The 24008-nt window shown below is 40.7% G+C and overlaps 1 protein-coding gene across 5 annotated transcripts in view; it reads right to left on the reverse strand.

Annotated features, from left to right (window-relative positions):
* LOC139200888 (pleckstrin homology domain-containing family A member 5-like) overlaps positions 1-24008 on the reverse strand; it is a 77840-nt gene that overhangs the window by 39176 nt on the left and 14656 nt on the right. Inside the window, exon 1 of one of the 5 annotated variants that reach the window (XM_070830054.1) lies at positions 5189-5342. The exons of the other annotated variants lie outside the window; for them this stretch is intronic. The gene's annotated coding sequence lies outside the window, so the exon portion shown is untranslated. Of the gene's footprint in view, positions 1-5188; positions 5343-24008 lie in introns of those variants that run through there. 5 annotated transcript variants of the gene reach the window in all.

Genomic DNA, 24008 nt, shown 5'->3' on the forward strand with positions numbered 1-24008 from the left:
TTGCTTCAGTCGAGGGCAAAAACATTGTATGCTCTTCATTTAGGTGTAGGATTTCTCCTTGTTTTTCAGGGATGTTGGTTTATTGGGTGGGTATGGGTGAAGGACACCAGAAGGTTCCTTGCCTCTTGACCTCAGATGTATAAAAGTGGGGAATTAGGAGTGGCTGAGAGAGCTGACCACCCTGTAGTGAGGAGGGTTGGGGCAGCTTTCTGGGTTCGGGACTGTCCTGTCCACAACAATTAGTAGTGAGCTGCAGTAATGAAGAGCTTAAGGTCTGGGGTCAACGCTCCACAGGCTTAGCTTTTATTTGTTCTGGGTGGGTCTTTGTGGTTAAACTGCAGTAGGAGAGGAGTGAGGGATCAAACAACTGAGATGCTCCAAAAATGATCTTTACATTAGAGAGAGGGGAAAAGTCTTATCGTCGGATATTAACACCACAGTTTGAGGGGCCCCACTGGAATCTCCGTTGTGTAATTATTTTACTCGAAAACCAAACCACACCTGGAATTCAGATCTCCCCTTGATACATTTTTAAAGAGGTGAGGTGGAGGCAAATATTTGGTTTAGCATTCCAACTTGTTCATGTCCTCTGTGAAGCTAAAAGCTTTTTGGGCTTTTTTCACTGAGAAATTATCTTTGATGCTCATTCAACAATCATTAAAAGCAAAAACAAAAGTGTTGTCTGCTCTAAAGTTTCTAAAATAATTGTCTTTTAAAAGTACAGTAGAGTAAAATTAGACAACAGACAAAAGGATAAGGGCACTGTATTGTATGGGAAATGAGAGTGGGAGCAAGATTTTGATTTTGAGACACCAAATCACATCTATTAATGAGTCATGACATGGAAGATGTGCTCTGAAAATGGATCGTTCATCATCATGGAACATGCAGCATAGCGGAGGCTGACTGAATTATCCTCTTTTAATTACTGGGTTGTTTTTTTTTTTTTACTCTAATGCTTGATTCGTTGCATCTGTATTAGAAAAAAATCAATTTGCAGTCAAACACGTGCATGATCCTGAGAAAGCAGTGCATCTCCACCTGTCCTCACAAATCCTATAAATATACACAGTGCTGCCTTACCTCAGCAATTTTATACTCATTATTCTTAAATGAATGCCTTGCAAGCTGTTTTAAGTCCTCTACTAACTGGGCATCCTAATACAGGTCAGTGTAATCAGACAATCAAACTTTCTTTCTCAAGGATGTGATCTAATGATACATAGTCCATGCAGTAGATGCTTTACAGTATCATCATCTAAGTGAGAACATTTTATCACAAATGGCCCAGTGGAATCACTCTATTATCCTAACTGTGGTGTGCTAGTGAAGTCATACCATATCCTATTGTATTTAAACCACACTGTATGGTACACATTTCAGCTCTAGCTCGCTTAGCACATATCCATGTTACACATCTGAAGTAGTCACATTTAACTCTGCATTTACACATGTGACTATTTGGTGACATTTCAAGCTAATTCTACGCTTAATATTCAAAATCACAAACATTTTTAGATACTTTCTAAATGCCAGCACATCACAGGAAAACCTACAAGTCTACAAGAGTTCAGCAGGAAACACAATCCAACTGCAAATCACCGAACAGAGCCTTTCAGTGATAATTAATTCTCTTGTTAATGCTCATAAATCCAATCCTATTACACAGGAAGGAACTTGGGCACAATGTTGGACGAAGCCAGTGAGTACTGATTAACGCTTTCACAATGTCAGGTGACTACTCTTAACTAGCATTAAAAAAAAAAAAGAGTTTGGCTGCAGTGGAGCTCGTCAATACCGCATGGACATTGACTGGAGGTATGAATTGCCCTCCTCACAAAAGCTGAGCTGAATAAGCAGAATAGGCAGTTTGTGAGTGGGCATGTGGAGGGCAGCAGGGGAAAAGACAAAAAAGACAAAACAGGGGCTTTGCAGTCCCCGAGAGGCCACATGAAATGCAGAGCAGCAAGATGAAGCAATGTGCTGCCACAAAGAGGCAAAACCTGGACTACTGTACTATCTGTAACTCATTTGGATACACATCTTTAAAGAAAAGTTGTGGGAAACCTGCACCACACCATAACCATTGTAGATGACACAGCCAATAGCCTCAGATGTACGCCTGTCAAGCTTTGACTTTAACCTTAGACCTTTTTGTTTAACCACAGAAAACAGCTGCTCATTCGAGCTACAAATCAGATTTTTTTTCACATGCAATTCAATTAGCAGTCCCCTCGAAGCAGCTGCAACTGTGTGCCAAGTGTGTCAAGGTGACACAGCTGAATGGGTGATTCAAGATTTCAGATCAATGGAAACAAGCTGCCATCTCAAAGAAAAATAAAACACTTATTAAAAGAAGTGAAATTTGGTTTTAATGGAGAAAATTCTGTCAGTTACTGGGGGACGACTGCAGTGCATTGTAGCCATGTAAAACCAGGCTTCACTGTGATCCTCTGACCAGAGGCCATCATGTTACAACTGTTCCTCATCAGACAAAAGGATTAGTTCCTTAAAAGGTCTATTTCTGAAGCACAAATTCCGAACACTGCATTAACCACACCTCTTAAGTTTCTATCTTCACTTTCAGGGTCTGTAAAACTCCCCTTGTTAACCATTCAATTTTCAATTTCAGGCTTCATTTAAGACAACAGTGGGCTAGCATTCAACGTGGCTTTCATGGCTGATAAATTACATGGAAGAAACCCAAAGGTAGTCAAAAAAACACTATGATGAAATCTGTGTTTTAGTTTTCTGAAAGTGAGACAGAAACCATACTGTGATGCTATGTAGGTCCATTGCAGGACAAAGAGCAGAAGAGCAGCACCCAAAATAGCACCCAGACGCTTCTAATCAAGGTCATCTCCTTAAAGGAGTAGATGGATGAGAGGCTGGAAAGATGTGTGCAATGAAAAAAGACGACAAATGGTATAATTAGACTATTGAGTATTTTCTTATAGATTTAAGAAGTAGTAATAACAGGGAAGTCACAACTGCTTTTAGATGTTCATTCCCCTTTTTAACCACATGTACTGCAGGAAGGAGGCAAACTGACTGAGAAGTATTTAAATTCATTCATAACTCACACTGTTTCTTCATATAATGCTATGCACACATCGCTGCTGCCATCGTGTAAAATAAACAATTCACAATCAATTGAGAAAAAGTTCATAAAGAACATGTTGAAACTATTTCATACACTACAAGGATATGACAACCAGCATGACTAAATGTAGGAGTGCACACCTCTTTGGACTTTTGCAAGTTTATCTCTCATGACTCAAAGACTCAAAGCAAATCAAATGCAGCCCCGCCCTTCTCTCCCCTTGTTGTTAATTTGTGCTTGGCTGAGTGCTGGAGCTGGACCAGCAGCCAGTAGCAAGGTATCTGTATAGACTTGCTTTATTCAAAATAGTTTATTTATACATTTCTTGCTCTTAACAGTCTATTCAACTGGACTGTATAACAGGTCTGTAATAATGGTTGTAATCATTTGATGTAAAACCATATAGACTGGCAAAATTACTTCCTTAAACGTCCTTAATTTTTAAGTGCAATGATGTTTTGCAGTAAACCCAAGTGTTGGATGACAGGGCACCCCGCCCCAGGGCTGAAAATAAATTCTGTCTGTGGGAAAACATTGGTGAAACACTGACAATTCCAAGTCTGTAGAAAACACTAAACATTGAGGGCAATGGTCCCTGACTGAGCTCATTGATAAAATTAAGAAGTACTAAGGACAGCAAACTCTCTTCCAACAACTGTGCTGTATACTAACATCCACTTACAAGTCAACCAATTAGGCTACATGGACAGGGTCTTCTCCACAAGCCCCAACAGTAGCACGTCAATCAAAGCATTAAGGGTCATATGTTTACATGCAGACAGAGAGATAGAGGCTGAATTTATAGATGATGTGCATGGCCTAAGGCTACAGAAGTGCCAGTACAGAATATGAAATAGTGAATAATAAATATGACACCTAACATCATCACACCTAAAAACACATCCTCGTGAGGAACAGGTTCAACTGCTCCTTGTGTGCCTCCAGGAATTCAGACATAAACCACAAGATATTATCTATCATCAAATAATAAATTACACGTTGATTAGCAGATCTAGCGGATGTGATCTGGTCTACGTTGGTTATTAAAGACAGGACATAGTCTATGTCACTGCAAAGAGACAGTGGGCAATGCTGTGATTATGGCTTACAGTAACTGACTGTGATTAACAGAGAAAAAAATTGTAAAGATCATCCAGAAACACTGTAGTCCAGTAATGTCGGCCATAGAAAATATACTCTGATGCACAATAATGAAATGCTGTCATGGGAGAAAAACAGTGGCTCTTCAGGACTGCTTATCATGAAGTGATGGGCAGCGCATCAGAAAAATGGAAATGAAAATGCTGTTTCAGTAACTGCAAACAGTGCATTACAATTGGTAGGACGAGCTCTCTTTTCCAACTCAGAATAGATTTCCATCAAAATCGCACTGCACTGAAATTTAAGGATAACCAGACAAAATTGAAACTGAGAAAAAAGTCAGAAGTATTTTCCCTCCAGTGGTTTGCTTTCACTCTAGCGTGCTTTCACCAGAAACTCCTGGGGCTCAGCTTTAGAGACCAGCAGAATATGAGTTTTTAAAACTTCAGAAGACAAAAATCTAATATTTGAATTGTCTTTTGGTATTGCGGGTCCACAGTTGTGTAAGAAAGAGGAGCTTGTTACAGATTTCTATTATCACCCAAGAATGGCAAAAGAACATTGATTATGAAAAACAAGTGAAAATAATTAGAGATCACTAAATGATGGCAGCATCAGTAATATGACATTTATATGCTAGATGTGAACTCCAAGTACAGGGAACCCATTTACTTGACAACATAGAGGTGCTTTGACAAAGCGATGACAAAATACAGTGTCAGGGTCTGGTTTGGTGCTAAAGAGGCTGTTTGCATATGAAGCCATGTGAGGAACAAAACGCTGACTGCTTGTTATAGCAGCACCACAGAAGCAAATCACACGGGCTGCATCCAAATAGCTTTTTGATCGCATCCACACCACAATCACACACACACACACACACACACCCTAAAACACACATTCGCATTAAGAGCAAACAATGCGTGTCGCACACACCACCAGCACTGCAGCTTTTTTTTTTTTTTCCTCCTTTCTTTTACTCACAATGAAAATCTTCCATAAATGTCCAGGCAGTTAGACGAGCCGGACGGACGTGCGGAAAGAATAAAGTCACCGTTTTATCCAAATGTGAACGTCTGAGAGTTTGTCTTCACTTTGAGGAAACGCGTGTGGTGAAGTGCGCTCGGTGCTGCGCTCGCACGGCGGAGGCACTCGCGCTGACTGCCGCGCCGCGTGCGCCTGTAGTAGACACACTGAAACCCGAGAGGCGATGATGTCACGGTCCGGATGTAAAGCAGGCAAGGTGGCCACTGGCGCTTTTATTATCCCCTCCCAGCGCAATTACAAGCCGAGCGAGCAGCGGATGGGCAAACGCACGCAGACGGAGAGAATGAGCTGCCCCACCATGCTGCGTCCTGCTGAAATGAATCAAAGGCTACTGTACTTTCCTCTACAGTAGCCGCGCAGGGTTCCTCCTCTGCAACGCAATGTATGGACAGCTTTCCAAACTCCTCCACACGTGGAAGAAATGTAAAACTGCATGGAAAAATACGGGACACTCCATAGTAGCTAAAGGGATCATTACAAAACCGCATGGAAGAACTGAAGTGACACCATATCCCAGACTTAGAGTTGTTCCATTGTTTATTTGGGACTGTATCCAGCCAAGTCAGTAATATGCACAGGAATGAATTTGAGCTCTATTTCCTCAGTGAGCCATGTTTTTTCTGGCATTTACTGCCGTGCATATGAATGCGGGTAGCTGCACCTCCCTCTGCTCATTCTTCTGCAAGTCCTGACAAAGGGGCATGCTGCAAAACGAACTTTGACTGCAAAGGGCTTTAAAAGGCTCAGTGTGTAAGCATTTTAAAACTTCCCAACAAAGCTGGAGAGAAAAAAAAAAGAAATGTTGCAAAACATTGTGGCCACAGTTCAAGGAAATGTGATACTGTATCTTAGATCAGATTTTCATTCGTGTCCATACTAGTTACTGGAGCTGTGATATCTGGTTAAGGTTTCATAGTTTCAATAGGATGAAGCAAGAGAAAGAACTGAATATCAAGTAGGTTCAGCAGGGAGCCTGCAGCTATTGAAGTCATGAAAGCCCGGACAATGACCTCGGCCCAAACACAGGAGCCAAACAGCTCCTTCACTCATCAGCCTGCTGAGTGCAGTCAATGGTGCAGGAAGACACCCAGAGATAGTCAATACGCTCTTAGTGGCTGCTTTTCTCTCCCTGTTCCCTCCCATTAGTGATACTTTAACATTTCTTACGAGTGTGTTGTAGCTCTCAACGCCACCGAGCTTTAACAAAAATGGAAGACAAATACTAAATGAATTTTTTATAGGTTTAAAACAGTACAGTACTTTACACAGTAAAGAGGCATTAGAGATATTAACACCATCAGTAACATGTGAACTACCTCGACCAGCTCTGCTGCATAAATAATGCACCGTGTTCCCATTATAAGTGGGGGTGGGCACTAAAACATTCAGTCCCTCAGCTATCCCTGCTCCTCCAGGGAGGGCCTCCCATGCTGGAGCTTGGAGCCAGGGGATGTAGCCACCACCTGGGGCCCAGAATGGACACCATACCCGAGAGTATTAACGAAGAGAGAATAACGGGGGATATGAGGGGGAATGAGGGGAATAATGAGTATCTGGAGGATATGTGATATGATATTTAGTGACCCCAGCCATTAAAGATGAATTCATGTCAAATAAGGAGCTTGTGCTCCAACGCCCACAAAAGAAGGTGTCAGAGGGGAAAGTCAAAGCAAGCTGTTCAGCCATCTGTGGATGTACCGTGTGTTGCCATGGGACAGTGTGGTCTTTTTTTTTTTATCCAGCATAACTGAATCGATGTTTGCTGTAAGCGTCCAAATCAAACAGTGTACCATTTTGCCAGAGCCTTCGCATTTTTATAAAAAAAAAAAACTCTTCACAGGTCTGATCCTCACAACACCAAGTTGTGTTTAAGAACTGAGCTTTATCTAAGTATTCTGCTAGACATGTCAGTCTGAGGGCACCTGCTAGATGATTAAAGAGTAAATCCCACCAAGCCTCCCTGAATTACCCCACACAAACATCCTCAGGCCGGGTTCCAAATCACAGATGCCACACCTTAAATTACTTAAAGCATTTTGGTGTTTCTTGTCACCAAAATGGGTGTCTTAACTGTCTTGTGAGGAGACCAAAAGCGCTTGTAAAATAAGTCACAATCAACCCAGCTGCTGAGTATTTATCCTGACTGCAACTATATGTTATTGTAATTTCCTTCCTTTTAATAAATTAGGAAACATGCCAAGCTCATCCTTAACAATGGAAAAATCCCAAACAGTACTTACACCAGTTCAATAAGCATTCAGTGGGAGTGAGAAACCGTACTACTGTTCCAAGAATCTGTTTATGGGCAGGGGGTATGACTATACCGAGGTCATACAAACTCTGTTTCATCTCAGCCCAAAACTTACCTACACTCCATTTTATGGCTACACACCATTAGGCTTTATGACAGAGTGAGGATAACATGGTGGGCAAGCTCAGTTTTGTTGATGTTATCACAGCAGTTTGGCTCCACAACTCCTGTCTGGCCATCAAAGCTGGAGGCCTTGTAAAGTAACGATGCACTGTGTGTGAAGGTAGGTACACAGACCACGAACAATAGCAAAACCTGTGTAGCATAATGCAGTCTAGTACAATAGCGATGCGATATTCAGTACTACTACATATGCGTCGTCAACCCCTTCTATATCAAAAGGTAGAAAATAAATCATTTCATACACAAATTGTAATTAAGTGTGAATTGCTGATTTGTGTTCAACATGCTGTGCTAATGAATGTACTGTTGTATTACAGCTTCCAGTTCCATAATATTGTCTAAAAACAGTTGCAGTGTAGTACAATACAGGAGAACTGGACCCACATGGTACTCTATGGATTAAGCTGAGAAGTCTAAACACAAAAAAACCCCTTCTCCTATACATTGTACCAATTATCAATGAGCAATAGAGCGTTTCTTTTTAGCTACAGCTTGCACTAGAGGCTTCATCCGGTTCTCAGCTGACAGATGCTGCGGAGAAGCTTTCAGACTCATTAACTGCCCACACAGAGTCAGAGAGAGACAGGAAGGGAGAGGGAATCGCTAAGTGTTCACATGTTTATCCACTCTCACAGGATCCTCTTCTACCTGCCCACTCACTCTCATCTGTGCCTCTTTCCTCTTCCACCGATGCTCCCACGCTCTGTCCTTTGTCACTGATTTACAGGTTATTACCCACTGGTTCTCTCAACAGCTACAGGTGCGGTGACTGCAGGCAGCACTAGCGTGAGGTTGGAGAAGACAGCCAGAATCAGAAAGTTTGCCAGCGCTCTGCAGGGGCCTCTGTTCCAACTGAGTGATAACCAAAGAATACTGCATGCATAAACAGTTCCTGTACCAGCTTGTCTTCAGGGAGCCGATAAGAAGATGGGCTGACATGGCCACACTCTTGGTGCGCTGGTGTGTGAGCATATGGGGTAAGGGGAGGAAAGGGGGTGTCTCCTGCTCCTGTAATTAGCTGTGTGTGTTAAATGGAGCTGAAAAACAACAATGGACCTCTGGGTGCCTTAGCGGTCACATCCAGAGACTGAGATCTAGTTACTCCAGTGACATTAGTGAAGAGTAAATTACTTTCTTTTTTTTAACAGAGGACTTTGTAGAGGTCAAATATACAAGGAATATTAACTGATTAAGCCAAGAGACCACATACATACTAATAGAGTCATTTGTCATTTGTATTTGTTATGTGAATGCTGGAATGACGCACTAGATAACTTGAGATAAATTCAAAAGGACTTCTGTCTAATTTATGACAAGTCATGGTGTGCTGCAGGGAAGATACCAGCCACAACTGACGCTATCTAACATGACTTCCAAAGATGAGAGCAGCAGAAAGAAACCTCTAGAGCTGTTTTAATTTCTGCGATGGAGACATGGTTGTTGGGAATTGAGAAATATCAGAATAAGACAGACCCCCCTTAACTACAGAGATGAAAGCTTTTTTATCCGATACTGAACTGAGAGCATTTCTCTCAAAACACAGACGATTACCGTGACCACTCAGTATCACTGTCTTGAATGAAAAGATCTGCCTAGATGACTCCTACATTACTTCTTTTTAAAATTATTGATTTGTCGCTGTGGAAAGTGATGCAATCCTTCACAATTCACAGAATGTAAAGCTACTAAAGAGAGATAACCAACTGCATTTAACAGCTTTATCCATGAGTCATTTGTGATGAATATGTAATGAAAAGGAAATGTGTTTACACAAGCACACTGAAAAAAAAGACTAATTAGAAAAAGATCAAAAGGATTGTGACTAATTTTGCAGAGGCTAACAAAATGGACCAATCAATGAGGAAGTCAAACTCACACTCCCCCAGGCTGCCAGGAAGTTTTTGGAGAGCTGAATCCTCCCATGAATTACAACACCCCACTGACCATAATTACATGAGCAGGCCAAAAATCACGGTGCTACTGACACATTGAAAATCAATAGGCTGTCTCTAGGATCTGTCTCATACGAGCAAAAGAGCAGATCTGCTCATGCTATGTGCAGTCCTGGGATTACTCCAAGATGCTCAAGGCACAGCAGTGATGAAGCAAAAGAGTGGGAGGAAAATTAGGCCTGTAGATCAGTGAACCCAGAGCACAATAGCCCTGGTGAGCGACATCACAGAGGGTCAGCAGAGGGGTCGGACAGACCCGCTTCACTGCTCGGGCTGCTTTGTGAGTCCTGGCAGCACTGACAGTTACAAATTCCAAAGTCTGTAAGTCAGAACAACAAATAGCGATGCACTAAGCATGAGCCCTCACACGGCCCAGCCCCCTTCAGCACAAGTCAGCTAAGTCATGACTGCTTGCTGACCAGACTTTACTTTCTTTTTCTGTTAAATTCAGTATCAGCAAAGAGTACAGAGGCTCCCAACTCCAGCTATTCAAGAAATATTTATAGATCCTACATCTCAGAACTGACAGCTTCAGCCTGTTAACTTGTGTTTACGCTGAGGCGACCAAACAGAGAGGCAATTATGTGGTTATGAATAATTTATATATAAACTTTTCAAGATAAACACAAAACCCTTGAGTGAGCATTCCATCAATCTGTGGGGCTTTAGTTTTGCAGAATGATGCAAAGTACGACTATCTATGAAAGTATGTTATAGTGTGTCCTGTGAAAAACTCAAGAAAGTTGATGGAATCTGATCAAGTCACAGAGTGTTAATGGTAAGCTCTGGGGGCAAACTGAGAAAGATAAAATGGCCCTGCATTTGAATACAAGACGAGATGTTCTCGTGCCTACATTACAACACCAACACTGCAGCTACACTGGTTTGTAGGTCTCTGCTCCATACCATTCCCCCTTCACTGGTACATAGACACAGTGCCCACAAACGCTCTTTCACCATTTGGCTGCAGATATCACCTAATACCTATTTCAGATAAACACAGTGATGCAACTGGATCCTGAGTCAGCAAATGACTTGAATAGTTGACACGAAACACCAGGCCTGATAACGTACCTCCTGATGTGGACTGAATGCAGGTGCAACATTTAGCAAGAGTGCACAAGGATGCGGAGAGAGAGAGAGAGAGAGAGCTGAAACTGAGACATTATTTGGTAGTAAACGTGTAATTCTGGTTTTACAGTAATTTAAATGGAACTGTAGTTGCAGACTCAAGACTGTGAACAGTAATGACAAGGGATTAACCTGTGAAACCTGTCTTGCATAACAGGGTAAACTGTGGGTTGTTCAGTAGATGTGCACTTTTATAATATTAAATAAGTGCATGAGGGCGCCATGGTGGCTGACTTTCTATAGTCACAGTACACATAAGTTAAAATTATTAAATAAACTCAGGTGCAGAGCATAATAAGAAAATAAAGGACTTGGACATAGTTGTCATTTCCTCTAATCAGAGCATGGTAAAATGAGGAGCTGAAGATATTACTGTGGCACAACCATATACAGTCTAAGCCGATAGTAAATAACTCTGAATGCATGTCAAACCATGGCATGTTACGCACAGTGGCATCATCCCAAAGCCAAAAACTAATTATAAAAACAATAGTGAAACTACACAGACCCTTCAAACATCCATTCAACATTTCCTTGAGGTAAATTTTAGCTGAGCAGTGTTATAAGTCAGGCCTCAGTGACTTTGAGCTTCCACAGTGGACACATTAAAAGATGCACACAGTTTCATTGTGAGCCTAATGAATGTATCAACTCTTGTCTTTGGGTGTAATGAGCCTGTTGGGAGTGGATAATGTAGGCCATGGTGCTGATTTGATAGAGTCAATAACACCAACCCCATCCACATTCACAGGGAGCCTCCATAACCCATTACAAAACTGATGATAATACAGCAATGGAGAAGCACAGCGCAGCATGTATCATCACTCATTATATCAGCTCATTTCCCTCCTGATATTACATTTTAGTTTCAGATTGATTACGGAGAAGCCTTCAGATGCAGAATCAGCTTTTGTTGCACAAATGTCTACAATATACAGAACAGCAATGGAGCTGAGACAAACTTAAAAAAAAGGCTATGAATGCATCAGAGTATTATTTCATGTGTTTTGAGTGTTTACAGCTCCAGGATGAGTGCAATCAACTCTGCTAAACCACACTTGAGGCAATGTGTGTCTGTGTGTAATAAAAGATAGTTATGTATCCATTCACAAAAAATACCATTGATCTCCTGTCTAAAAAATCCAACTGTATTTTCTCAGTGAATGACTCTTGATCTACGTCAGATTACCATTCATCACAGCCGTGAGAAAAATTTACTGCCTACAAAGGCCCCTTTTTCTCTCACAACTACTTCTTCCATTGCCAAAGAACTGATTGAAAACTGTCTATTCAAGTCAACTGTTCAAGGACTGCAACGCCATCACAGCCCACTATAAAAGGTTTTATGACACTCACTCATTTGAAGACCAAGCTAATCAACTAAATGCATATAAATGGGGAAAAGAACTGAAATGGTTAAGAATTTCTCTTGAATTAGTTAGTCACAGCCCCAGAATCAGTTCAACTGGTGCAACTATATGTTTAAGATAGAGGGAGGAGTGTTGGATGAGTATTAGAGAGTGAGAGTAAGAGGTAGTGAGAAGGATAGCTGGGTAAGATGCTTGAGGGAGTAATAGAGGTACAGAAAATATGTTTGTGTATCATATATTTCTCTCTCTGTGCTATTGTGGCTGTACCTGTTGGTGCTTAATAGCTACTGGCAGTACATGTGTATGTGTACCACGGGAACAAAATCACTGTGTTTATATTTCAATAAAGCTCTTACAAATTAAAAATAAGCCTGCGAAATAGAAATCACTGTGCTCTAGTTCCACGGTGCCCACTAATTATGAGCAAAGTGACAAAATCCGAGATTAAACATGCATACAAAATTAATTCTTGATTTTTGAGTGTGCTGCTGATGTAATGAACAAAGAAAATGGAGGAGCGACTCACGGATGCAGAAAATTTAAATAATTTGGGAATGGGCGTGAGACAACTCCTTAAAGAGACATTTTGCTTTTTCCTGTTGAAGTTTGATTTGAAGTGTTTAGTATGGAATTAGGACACGGAGTCTGTGACACCCTTTTGGGTGTGCTCCTCCCTCTGCTGTCTGTGTTTGCTAGGATTTTAGCCACATGTTGAGATGGGAGGGGTCACCTGACCTCATATTATCCACCTGGGTTGAGGTGACTCCTCATTCTGTCTCTTTCTCTCTCTTGCCATCATCACCACTCATCTTCCTCGATTTTCCCCAGACAATCCACTCAACAACACAGGCTAAATTTGTTTTTGTAAGGTTAGTTATGTCATAGTTGTGAATGAAATAAAGCTGAAACCATTAGATAATTAAACTGCAACTATTTCAATAACCAATGCTCGACAACAATAGTAAACTGAAATTGTAGCCCTAGAATAAAACAGTGGCTTACTTTCTTTAAACCCTGTGTAGTCTCCCTCTTTGTCTAGCTCATTGTGCCTGTGCTGCGCTGTGACAGGCCCACAGAGAGATAGAGACATGTGGTGGTACTGTAGTAGTAGAACGGGGTTTTGATCCACTACCTCGCCTTCAGCAGTGCTGAGCATGCTCAGTAGGCCTGCCAGAGGGCCAGGGCTCCTGCTTTGGCCTACTTCTGATAAAACCAATAATGTCATGGAAAGTTTCTTCGCTGTGACTGTGTGTGTGTGTGTGTGTGTGTGTGTGTGTGTGTGTGTCAGTCTGACACAAAGTGTGTGACAGAGAGGAGTGTGTGTGTCCTCAATATAGGAGCAAAATCCAATAACATCAACCGCAGACACAAACAAATAATACCACCCCTGGTGATGGCAATTATTGATCTGTCTATCATCCAGAGCTTTAACTGGTGAAGATATAGACATGCTATGGTTGAAGGAAAAGCCACAACCACAATTGCAGCTAAAGGGGAAAAAAAAAATTTCAGATCAGCAGAGAGATTGAGAGAATGGCAGCCTTTAACACACTGTAATGAAATGCAATAGAGGATCTGTTAAGCTCTAGTTCCTCTAGTCCCCAGGCAAAGATAGCTGCTAGCGTGAGCAGAGAGATGGGGCTGCACTGCCTCTCTCAGACGTCGGTCAAACTGATTATAGAAAAGATGACCAACAGAAGTGGGTCAGCCATGAGAGTGACAGAACAAGATACTTTGAGAGACAGAGGGGAAAGAGAGAGAGAGAAAGTGAGAGCCACAGGAAGTTCAATGACTTCAGAAAATGATCTGAGTTGAAAATTAAAAGGAGGGAGATTTCTGGAGTACACAGCACTTGTAATCATGCAGGGTGATATTTACTGCGACTCTAGTGTTACCTCACAATTACATGTACAGTTGTTGATTACAATCATAGTTTTTCAGGTCTTTTTTTTTTTTTTAAACCAGATGAGCTCTCTGGCAGAAGGCACAAAAACACTTATCATGAGCTGTGGATTGTCAAATATTATCATGTGCAGGCTGCAGAAAAGCAAACAGCAGATGACTAAACAAACACTGTGGAGAGCACATATTCAAGTTCTTGCCGACAGTTTCAGTCATGTGAAGGAGAAGAGTTTTAGTAAACAACACATGAAGTTACTTAATCGGTTCTGCAGCCTACTTTATGGTGAGCTATCTGATTGTCCCCTCTGCTATGCATTTACTCTGTTAGGGGATTAATATGTATTAAGTAAGCCTAACAAAATGGCTCTGCAAAAGATCAGCAATGGATAAAACTTTAGAGAAGACAGAACTTCTGTACAGTTGTGAAGCCCGATAGAAAAGCCAACTCATATGCAGACACAACAACAAACAAATCAGATGTTACGCTGAACTCTGAAGCCTAAATCCTTGAAGAATTGGATTGGCTACAGCATCAAAACTCCTAGCTGACTGCTGTCGCATCAGCAAATCAAATCCGAGTCAACAGATGTACACAGAGAAGCAGTGGCGAACTAGAAAAACACACTGACACAGGACATGATTGCTCCACACTCGCTGGGGGTCATGTCACATCTCACCATGTTACTTTTAGGTGTATTAGTTGTGTATAATGGCATTTGAGATATGTGACAGTCTCTGTGTGTCAGCAGGTTTCAAAATAGTGTCATTATTTATTTTCGCTATAGGGAGACTTACTAACTTACAACTGCAGTTGTAAATCATAAGCACTTGAGTGACGTGTTTGTACCAACTGAAAGGGCTGTTGAGTATTGTTAAGAAATATAAAAAAGTAAGAGGCTCAAGCGCTTCCCAAACTGTGTCCTCACTGAACTTTCCGACATCCTGATCTGACATTCTATTACACCGCCCTGTTAATCTATATTTGAAATGGGGGCAATCAATGCCACTCTAACACAAGAGTCGGGCGTGTACAGGGGAAGGCACAGCTGACAAATTGAGGACAGCTTTCAGTGCTGGGCAGTCAACTGAGTTAGTCACTCAATCCAACAGGAGTGTGGTTCAGTCATGTATCTTTTCTCCTGTCATCTACCCTCAAATTCCTCATTCAGATCAACAAAGTCTAATTCTGACTTTATGGCATGAAGTAAATTTGTAATGCTTTAAATTTGGAGGACATAATCTGTGAGACAAGCTAAAGTGTTTTCCATCATTTCATTTGCTCCATTAAACAGATTCATCAGAGGGAGAGGCCAGATTTTTATCACTTTAACAGGGAGTGTCTCCTCTTAGGTCACAGGCTGCTGTTTTTGTAGGTGCAGCTGCATTACTCAAATCCTCTGAGGAAAAGAACAACAAGCTACTTCTGTCGGGGGTTCAAATCCTGTTTCTTTACAGCTCAGCACGCCTACAACAAAGCAGTCAGGTCCAGCTTATTCATGATAACTATGGAGGGATGATGTTCTTTCATACGAACGAGCTCCAAGAAAATCTGTTATACATTTTTCGCCTGCAGCACCCCCCTGACTACGGCCCTCCAACCAACAGCTGCATGTGTCAGGTGTAGAGTTATAAGGGGTCACAAAAGCAGTACATCAACATCCTGACAAGCACAAAAATTTTAGAAAGGGAATTAAAAGGAAAGACAGAAGACAGAGAGAGAGTGGCACTAAACTGGAACTGACTGGATTGCAAAAACAATACAGAAAGTACAGTAGAAATACAGTCTACTTTCCCTTTGAGGAAGGTGAAATGTGCAAAAAACATTCAACAAAGACTGTTTCTACAGTAGCAAGGGCCTCATGTACAAGGCTATTTCCATAAAATAGAGTTAGCAGCCATGTGAGAAGCAGTGAACAGTGAGACAGTAGGAAGAAATGTTCCCTGCTGGACACAACGCTCTTCTGTAAACACCTCAAGGTGAAATATACCCAGTCATCCTCCTACTCTTTGGCAGAGGCATTGCTTTTTATTCTTTTTTTTTTTTTTTTTTAATAAAACATGCACTTAAGTGCCACTTACCTGGATTGATGATGCAACAAGCACACAAAGTGGGAGCAAGGAAGGAGAGAACAGGGAAAACAGAAAATGTGTAGTTAATAGGAGTGCACAGCATTGTCTAACACGTACTGTGAACTCCATCTCCAACACAAACAAATTAATGAATTCATTTGCATATAATCTGTAATATAAGTATATTTCTAATGCACTGAGGTTTGTAGTTATGTTAACAATGTCCACAGAGATGCTACATTTTATGGCCAAAATCCAACACTGCCCCCCAATGGTTACAATCGTTAGTTACATGAAATATCTACAAAACAGTACACAGTATGGCAAACCTTTGACAGATATAACAATAAAAATAACATGAATGAAATATTAGCAATTGACAGAACTGCTGCAAAATACTTCAATGCAACTTTGGGGATGCAACTGCAAAAAAATAGATCTATTGTTATGCTAAAATCTTGAAACTGGGTTTATATCACAAGGCATGTTATGCTACATTGAGGCCCTCTGCTGGGTAAAATCAGCACTTGCAGTTTGTTAGCAAAGACACTAATTGCATGCAGACTGACATCTGGTCTTAATCTCAATGCTTATTTCTCTCTTTAGTAGCACAGTCAGCTACCCCTCCAGCTGGGAAAGGATGCAAAGAAAAGCACTTTTTGGAGATGAGCAAGGGAACACATGCACGCATAAACAATTAACCCCACATCACATGAGGCGTTGAATGATCTCAGTAGATTTATGCATATTCATCAAAGAAATCACAGGGAAAAAGATTTGTGAGCACATCTGCTTGACTGTTAAGACTAGGAGAGAAGCCTTAAAGACAGACAGACAGTCACAAATCCAAAGCAGAAATGAGTCATTTTTTTTTTCTGTCAACTACCTCCATCTCATGCAAATATCCAACACCAATGTCTCTCAGCCATGAGAGCGCTCACACTAATCCAGACAATAAATGCAAAAATCTTCCCATGTTATTTTTGTCAGACATAAATTATAGTACAGTGAAATTACAGTATTTGACATGAGCTGACATCGATTATCATAACTCATTATATCAGGCATCACACAAACATGCGAACATACTGGTTTATCTTGGGACTTGCTTTTTTCCTCAACAAATGCAAAAACCAAATCATAAAAGTAAGACAAGTATTTCGGATGCTATTGTTGCATCAGACAAGAGAACAAACTACAGGCAATATAAAATTCTGAAGTTTTGTTTTTTATTTTTTTACACAATCTTGCTCATGAATTTTCAACTCCCACAGAGGCACAGAGATTATTTAGATCAAAGAATAGACAAATGTTTAAGACAATGTCAGAAACTAAACCGTGATCAAAGAATAGCCTACATTTAATTTTTGAAAATATCTTCAATCAAACGAGGAAATCTCAAAATAATTCAGATCAAAGTGCCTTTCATCTCCGTGCTGCACACATAGATGTGCAACTCATTCTGCTAATGGCTGTGCTGGAGGAAAATAAAGCAGCATATGTCACAGAGACAATCAGACACACATACACTCACACACACATTGTCAGAAATATGTGCTTTTTTGAGGACCTCCAAATAGCATCAATTAATTCCTGCATGTTCTCTATACTCCAGGTGCAGTGTCATTACATTATTTCACCGGAAGGTTCCTCCAGCTGCTTCTGGGGGATCCCCAGGAGCCCCGAGGCCAGTTTTAACATGCGGCCTCTCAACGGAGTCACAGGTCAGCACTTAGGTCTCCTTTCATCCGTTTTGCTGGTAACCTCCAAAAGGAAACAAGGAGGGAGCATCCTTTCCACATGACTGAATCACCTCTGATTGCTCAACACAGAATGATTCAGTTTTTCAACTCCAAAGTCCAAAGGCAGGGTCACTAAACTTTTCACTCTGCCATAAAAAGTGATGCAAGCTACTATTTGTAGCTGTTTCTGTCTCTGATCTTATTTCTGACCAAAGGTGAAGATCATCACAAATGCCGACAGGTAAATCAAGATGTCAGAATTACCGCAGCGCTCTCCCTTATTACCCCGTAGCCCACAGACATATGTGTAACAATCGAATCGCTGCATCCTCTGAACAAACCCCGGGCTCAGTGTCACAATTCCAACTTGCTATTATAAGCCCATAGACACGTTCAACTGGGACATCTGCTGGCTATATAAAATAATGGGACACATCACCATTTTCAGAGTGATAAAATGGTCTTAGATTTGAAAGTGTTGGATCTTATTCTGACTGCATCCCACTCAGGAGTAAAACAATATTATTTCAGTGGGAGGCAACACTAAAACGAAGCCAAAAAATGTGCCATGTAAACAACAGAGAGATAGTTTTGCTCCCCTGGCCTCAGCTGTGCCTTGATATATTGTACATCAATATCACAAATAAACAGAGAGAACATGCTGCCACGTTTCGAGTGTGTAAAGACCAAATTGCAATCAAAGCCCCCAGGGTGTCACTGCCTATCTTAATTTGGAACAGTCTACCTAGTCTTTTTTTTTTTTCCTTCTTGATTTTCAAAAAAGTGAGTCTAAACATCATTGGAATTACTGCTGAAGAGCGACAGGAAAAACATGCTTACTTAACTTTTAAGCCTGTTACCATGCTGCAAATGCCAACTTAGCTTTGCTTGTAGCTGTGTTTTTTTTTGTTTTACAATAAAAAGAAAAGAAAAATACGTGTATGTGTAGGGTGATGTAACTCCAGCTCCTCTTGAATGATCAGTGATGGCAGTTCAACATCTACGGATGGGAATTTTTAACCACTTTCTTGTTCATGTATTCATTTTACTCAAAAATAACTGGTAGGGTGAAGGGCTGCCACATACTGCAGCTTGTGGACGCATTAAACCTAAAATAAGCACACTTGAAAGTTTGCTCTGCCTTTTCCTGTGCCACTGCTCATACTTATAAGAGCAGAATGTGTCAAACTTCAGACAGGAGATGAGAGCCAAGGCAACAGTCACCTTCATCTCAAAGTCAAACATGTCTTGCAGGAAAAAATAGAGGAATAAACTAAATATTGACACAAAAGACTTCTTTGCAGTAAGGCACAATGTCAGAAAAAAGGACACATGATAAGTGACTCAAGTCCTCTGCCTTGTTCATTACGACATAGTTAATTAGAGTACTGTAGTAGACCCAGGGAAATCCTTCCCTCACGCACCCAGAGCATCTCCTGCCAGATATCTTGGGGAACTGTGACATGTGCCTTTTCTGTATACAACACATGTAAACAGGATTAGCAGACTTCCATGACTTACTGATAATCAGAACCATCCTCAGTGTAGTTTCACATAGGGTAAAGGCAGCTAATAGTAAGGCAAAATGGTGGTATTTTGTCAGTGTCCATTAATTGCAGCATTAAGTTCACCTTGAAGAGAGTGAGATGGAAAGGGGACAGAACCTGAATTTGTTCCAAGCAGACCCTGATTGATTTCCCCTCCTGTATCAACTAGCCTAATTGTAAAACGAGGTTGAAACGGAGATCCGCTTAAAGGGCAGTGGAATAAAGTTATGTTTGTGGAAAAGCTCTTCGACGTAAGACTGCCATTTACAAGCAATTACCAAACCTACAGGGCAACTTGAAACACTTGAAATAAAGCAGAATGTTTTCAAAAAAATAAACAGCCCTCTGAACTCATTTGCAGTGAAAAGAAATGTCATACCTTGTTAGGTCACATTAGAGGGACAGAAGAAAATCTCCATAGCAGTAAAATGAAATTTGTTTTCCTTTAAAATTGCTTTTGAATTCTTTAAAACATTCACTGTATGGACTGTGCTGGTGCAAAACAATACTGCACTTTACTGCAAACTAGAAAATGAACATAAGAGTTACAGAAACACACACAACATCTGCCAACAAAGCAGCCATACTAGTTACATCATTAGAATAATGTTTGAATTGGTACAATCACCTTGAGCAGTACTGTATGATTTCATATCTCCATGCATATTGCACTATTGATATTGGCGGTGACTCTTGCAAGATTGCATGAAAACCACAGAAATATAAAGGAGGCAGCAGGGCTGCTCCAAGTTTGTCTGGCTGAACATTTGTGACAAAGACCTCTCCTTAACACTGCAGCACTAACATGACCACTTTGTTAGAGAAGTCTGTTGTGGATTTATTATAATGCGTTATGTCTGTTCTACATGCTTTTCCCCTGGCAGTGACCAATGTAGAATACTCATGCCTTCGTCAACAAAACACCACTCCTTCCAAAGTAGACACACTAATCTCTCCTAGTGCTGCTTATTATTGATTATTGATGATGTCACATGTATTCACCCAGGAGGGAAGTTAAGCCTTATACTAAGCTACATCTTTGGACTATTAATTATTTATCTGGAGGCAAGTGATAGGTCTGTGATTGAGGTTCATAACATACAGTCATAACATTTCTCATTGATGCCAGTAATTATAGTACATTTAGCAATAAAACTGAGGGTTAGCAATATGTGCTAATGCATAAAATTATACTGCACTGAGCAAAGGTTTTTTTATTTTTTTATTTGTGTGTCGTGTTGCAATGAGATGTGGGAGTATAAGAATGAAAAGCTGGTCTATTCACACATAGCTCTGAGCAAAGCTCACAACATGGGTCTATTAGTGCCTCATTACTCTGTTAACATTGTTGGAATACAGCTAACAACCTCCTGGATCAATATGGCTACTGGGCTTTAACTACAGTAAAGACCAATTCTTGCCTCAAGAGGAACAGTGTGGGACAGAGTGCACAAGTTACAACAACACTGTTATTGTGGTGCTTCTGAGTGGTGTACCGGCTGAAACTTGAAACAGCGTGGACAGCACCAAAGTGTCTCTATCCAGCTTTGACTAAACAGGTTTCAGGTGTGTGGTCATCAGGAGGACAACAAGAAACATGAACACTGAAGCAGAGGCACAGATATCAGTGTCTATGTCTCACATATCTAGCCTGGCTCCAGACGAGGATTGCTCACAATTAAAATTCAGTCAAGCGTGTCAAATAGGTCTGGTGTTAGTTTGGGGAATGGCCGGCTCCGTGAAAGAAACAAATGAGCCTATCAAAGCCGCTGTGGGCAGGACTTATATAGGTGACATTGCCGAACTGAATCAATATCACCACCTTCTGAATTCATCCAAAATTGACCCATATTCTACAAATGAGCTAATTTAAACAGCTGACAACTGCTTGTGAGACTCACAACAGAATTTCAGCTTTGATATTTCTTATTAAAATGCTGCTTTGGAGACACAGTTGACTACTAGCTGTGGGTTCTTATGCACACAGGCTCTGGCTTTCTATCTAAGAACCAGATATTGTCCTTGTACTGATTCAACCGGGAGAGCTTCATGCCCAACCTAGTGCTCCAACTGCCAGTCACCTGATAATGACTATGCAAAAAATGAATAGGAGCTTTACTGATCTCCCATAATACCATTTCCCACTTTAGAACTATATTGCTAGAGTTTTGGAATAATTTATATCCTCACAGCTTTGCTTTGCATTTCCTTTATGCGGCACAATGTACTTTTATAGCCACATCTAAATATCACTATAAAATTCTCTCTTTTGAGAATTAAGTAAATCATTTAAAAAATCTAATTTCTGCATTATTTAAAGCCATTGCTGGGGGTTTAAAGATGTTAGACAAATCTGCCAAAGTTACAACAATTCCTGTCAGGCATTGTCCTGGCTAGGTTCCTAATAAATATGAATAACCATGTTTTTGAGAACACTGCCATTTTGACTGTAGCTAGGGTAAAGCCAATTTTAAGCTTGGCAGTGATCCAGCTTCAGCAGTGCTTTAGTTCTTGGCAAAGCGCAAACTTCTTGTGTACACATTTACACTGTCATACTGAATGACTAATGAGCCTCTCTCCTCCATAAATAAACAATGAAAACAAATAGGCAAAGAGGCATTTCTAACAGCTCACAAGATCTTACAGTCCACTTAGGGCTTGCTACAATCATTACACAGAAACTTCCTATAGATTTTGGGGAAGGTTTCAGATTCTTCAGACAAACAGATGCAAGTCGAGAGCATCAAGGACCACAGCTCACATTCATCAAGCATTTCAAAATCACTCCTGGAAATCATGCATATCAAGTCTTAGTGGGACTAAAAATACCCAAAGAGATCTGACAGTTGTTTATGAAGCTTCCTACACAGACTCTCACTAAGAAGTAGAAGTTTTCCTTTGAGAATGGCATCACTGTTATACAAAACCGGCCAAATAAAATTAAAGATGACGTCGTATTTCATTCTGAGTAGTTATGCTGTTAATTCAAGACATTTAAAAGTTTGACTGGCTGTTACAGGAAAAAAAATAGAGAAAAGGTGCATGACGACCTACAAAGGCACAAGCAAAGGTAAAACGTAACATACTCAAGTTACAGCTGGTGCACAACTCAGAAGCACTAGCTGTATGCAATAGAGTAAAGAGGTACTAATAGACCCATGTTGTGAGCTTTGCTCAGAGCAATGTGTGAATAGACCAGCTTTTCATTCGTATACTCCCACTTCTCATTGCAACATGGCACACAATTTTAAAAAACCTTTGCTCAGTGCAGTATAATTTTAGGCATTAGCACATATTGCTAACCCTCAGTTTTATTGCTAAATGTGCTTTAATTACTGGCATCAATGAGAAATGTTATGACTGTATGTTATGAACCTCAATCACAGACATATCACTTGCCTCCAGATAAATACTTAACAGTCCAAAGGTGTAGCTTAGTATAAGCAAGGCTTAACTTCCCTCCTGGGTGAATACATGTGACATCATCAATAATCAATAATAAGCAGCACTAGGAGAGATTAGTGTGTCTACTTTGGAAGGAGTGGTGTTTTGTTGACGAAGGCATGAGTATTCTACATTGGTCACTGCCAAGGGAAAAGCATGTAGAACAGACATGACGCATTATAATAAATCCACAACAGACGTCTCTAACAAAGTGGTCATGTTAGTGCTGCAGTGTTAAGGAGAGGTCTTTGTCACAAATGTTCAGCCAGACAAACTTGGAGCAGCCCTGCTGCCTCCTTTATATTTATGTGGTTTTCATGCAATCTTTAAGAGTCACCACCAATATCAATAGTGCAATATGCATGGAGATATGAAATCATACAGTACTGCTCAAGGTGATTGTACCAATTCAAACATTATTCTAATGATGTAACTAGTATGGCTGCTTTGTTGACAGATGTGGTGTGTGTTTCTGTAACTCTTATGTTCATTTCCTAGTTTGCAGTGAAGTGCAGTATTGTATTGCACCAGCACAGTCCATACAGTGACACCACACAGTACATACTGCAAATGAGCTCAGAGGGCTGTTTATTTTTTGAAAACATTCTGCTACTTGTCTTGGTCTTACATCATAAGGTCTCACATTTAAGAACCTGGAAATATCACATTTTAGGTATTTTTGTTTGAAAAAGGCCTGAAACATTTAACCGGTTATCAAAATAGTTGCTGAATCAGTTTCTGTCAATTGATTGATGAACTTTTGGTGCAGCTTTAATCACAACAGTGCACTTTATGTGATGGGACAAAATCTACCTTCTGTTGGTGCAAACAGTAAAGTCATATCTATATCATGGCTCGTCTTTCTAGCATTGTGACATTTATAGCAGTTAGATTTCCCACCCCCTCATACACACAGCAGACTGCCCACATACTCAATTAGAACCATCCACAGTCCAGTGGCAGGCTGCAATAAAGCTGTCACACAGACCGATGTCTTGAAACGCTCTCTCTCTTGAAACACTCTCTGCTAAACCTCACTACATCTTTCTGTGTGACAGAGGCACAGAGACAGACATAGCAATCATAACATCACAGTCAAAGTTGAGGGTGTATTTATCTGAACCACCAGCAGAGGTCTTCGAGAGAAAAACAGTACGCTCCCTCT

This window comes from Pempheris klunzingeri, chromosome 5 (assembly GCF_042242105.1).
Source record: "Pempheris klunzingeri isolate RE-2024b chromosome 5, fPemKlu1.hap1, whole genome shotgun sequence".
Lineage (NCBI taxonomy): Eukaryota > Metazoa > Chordata > Actinopteri > Acropomatiformes > Pempheridae > Pempheris > Pempheris klunzingeri.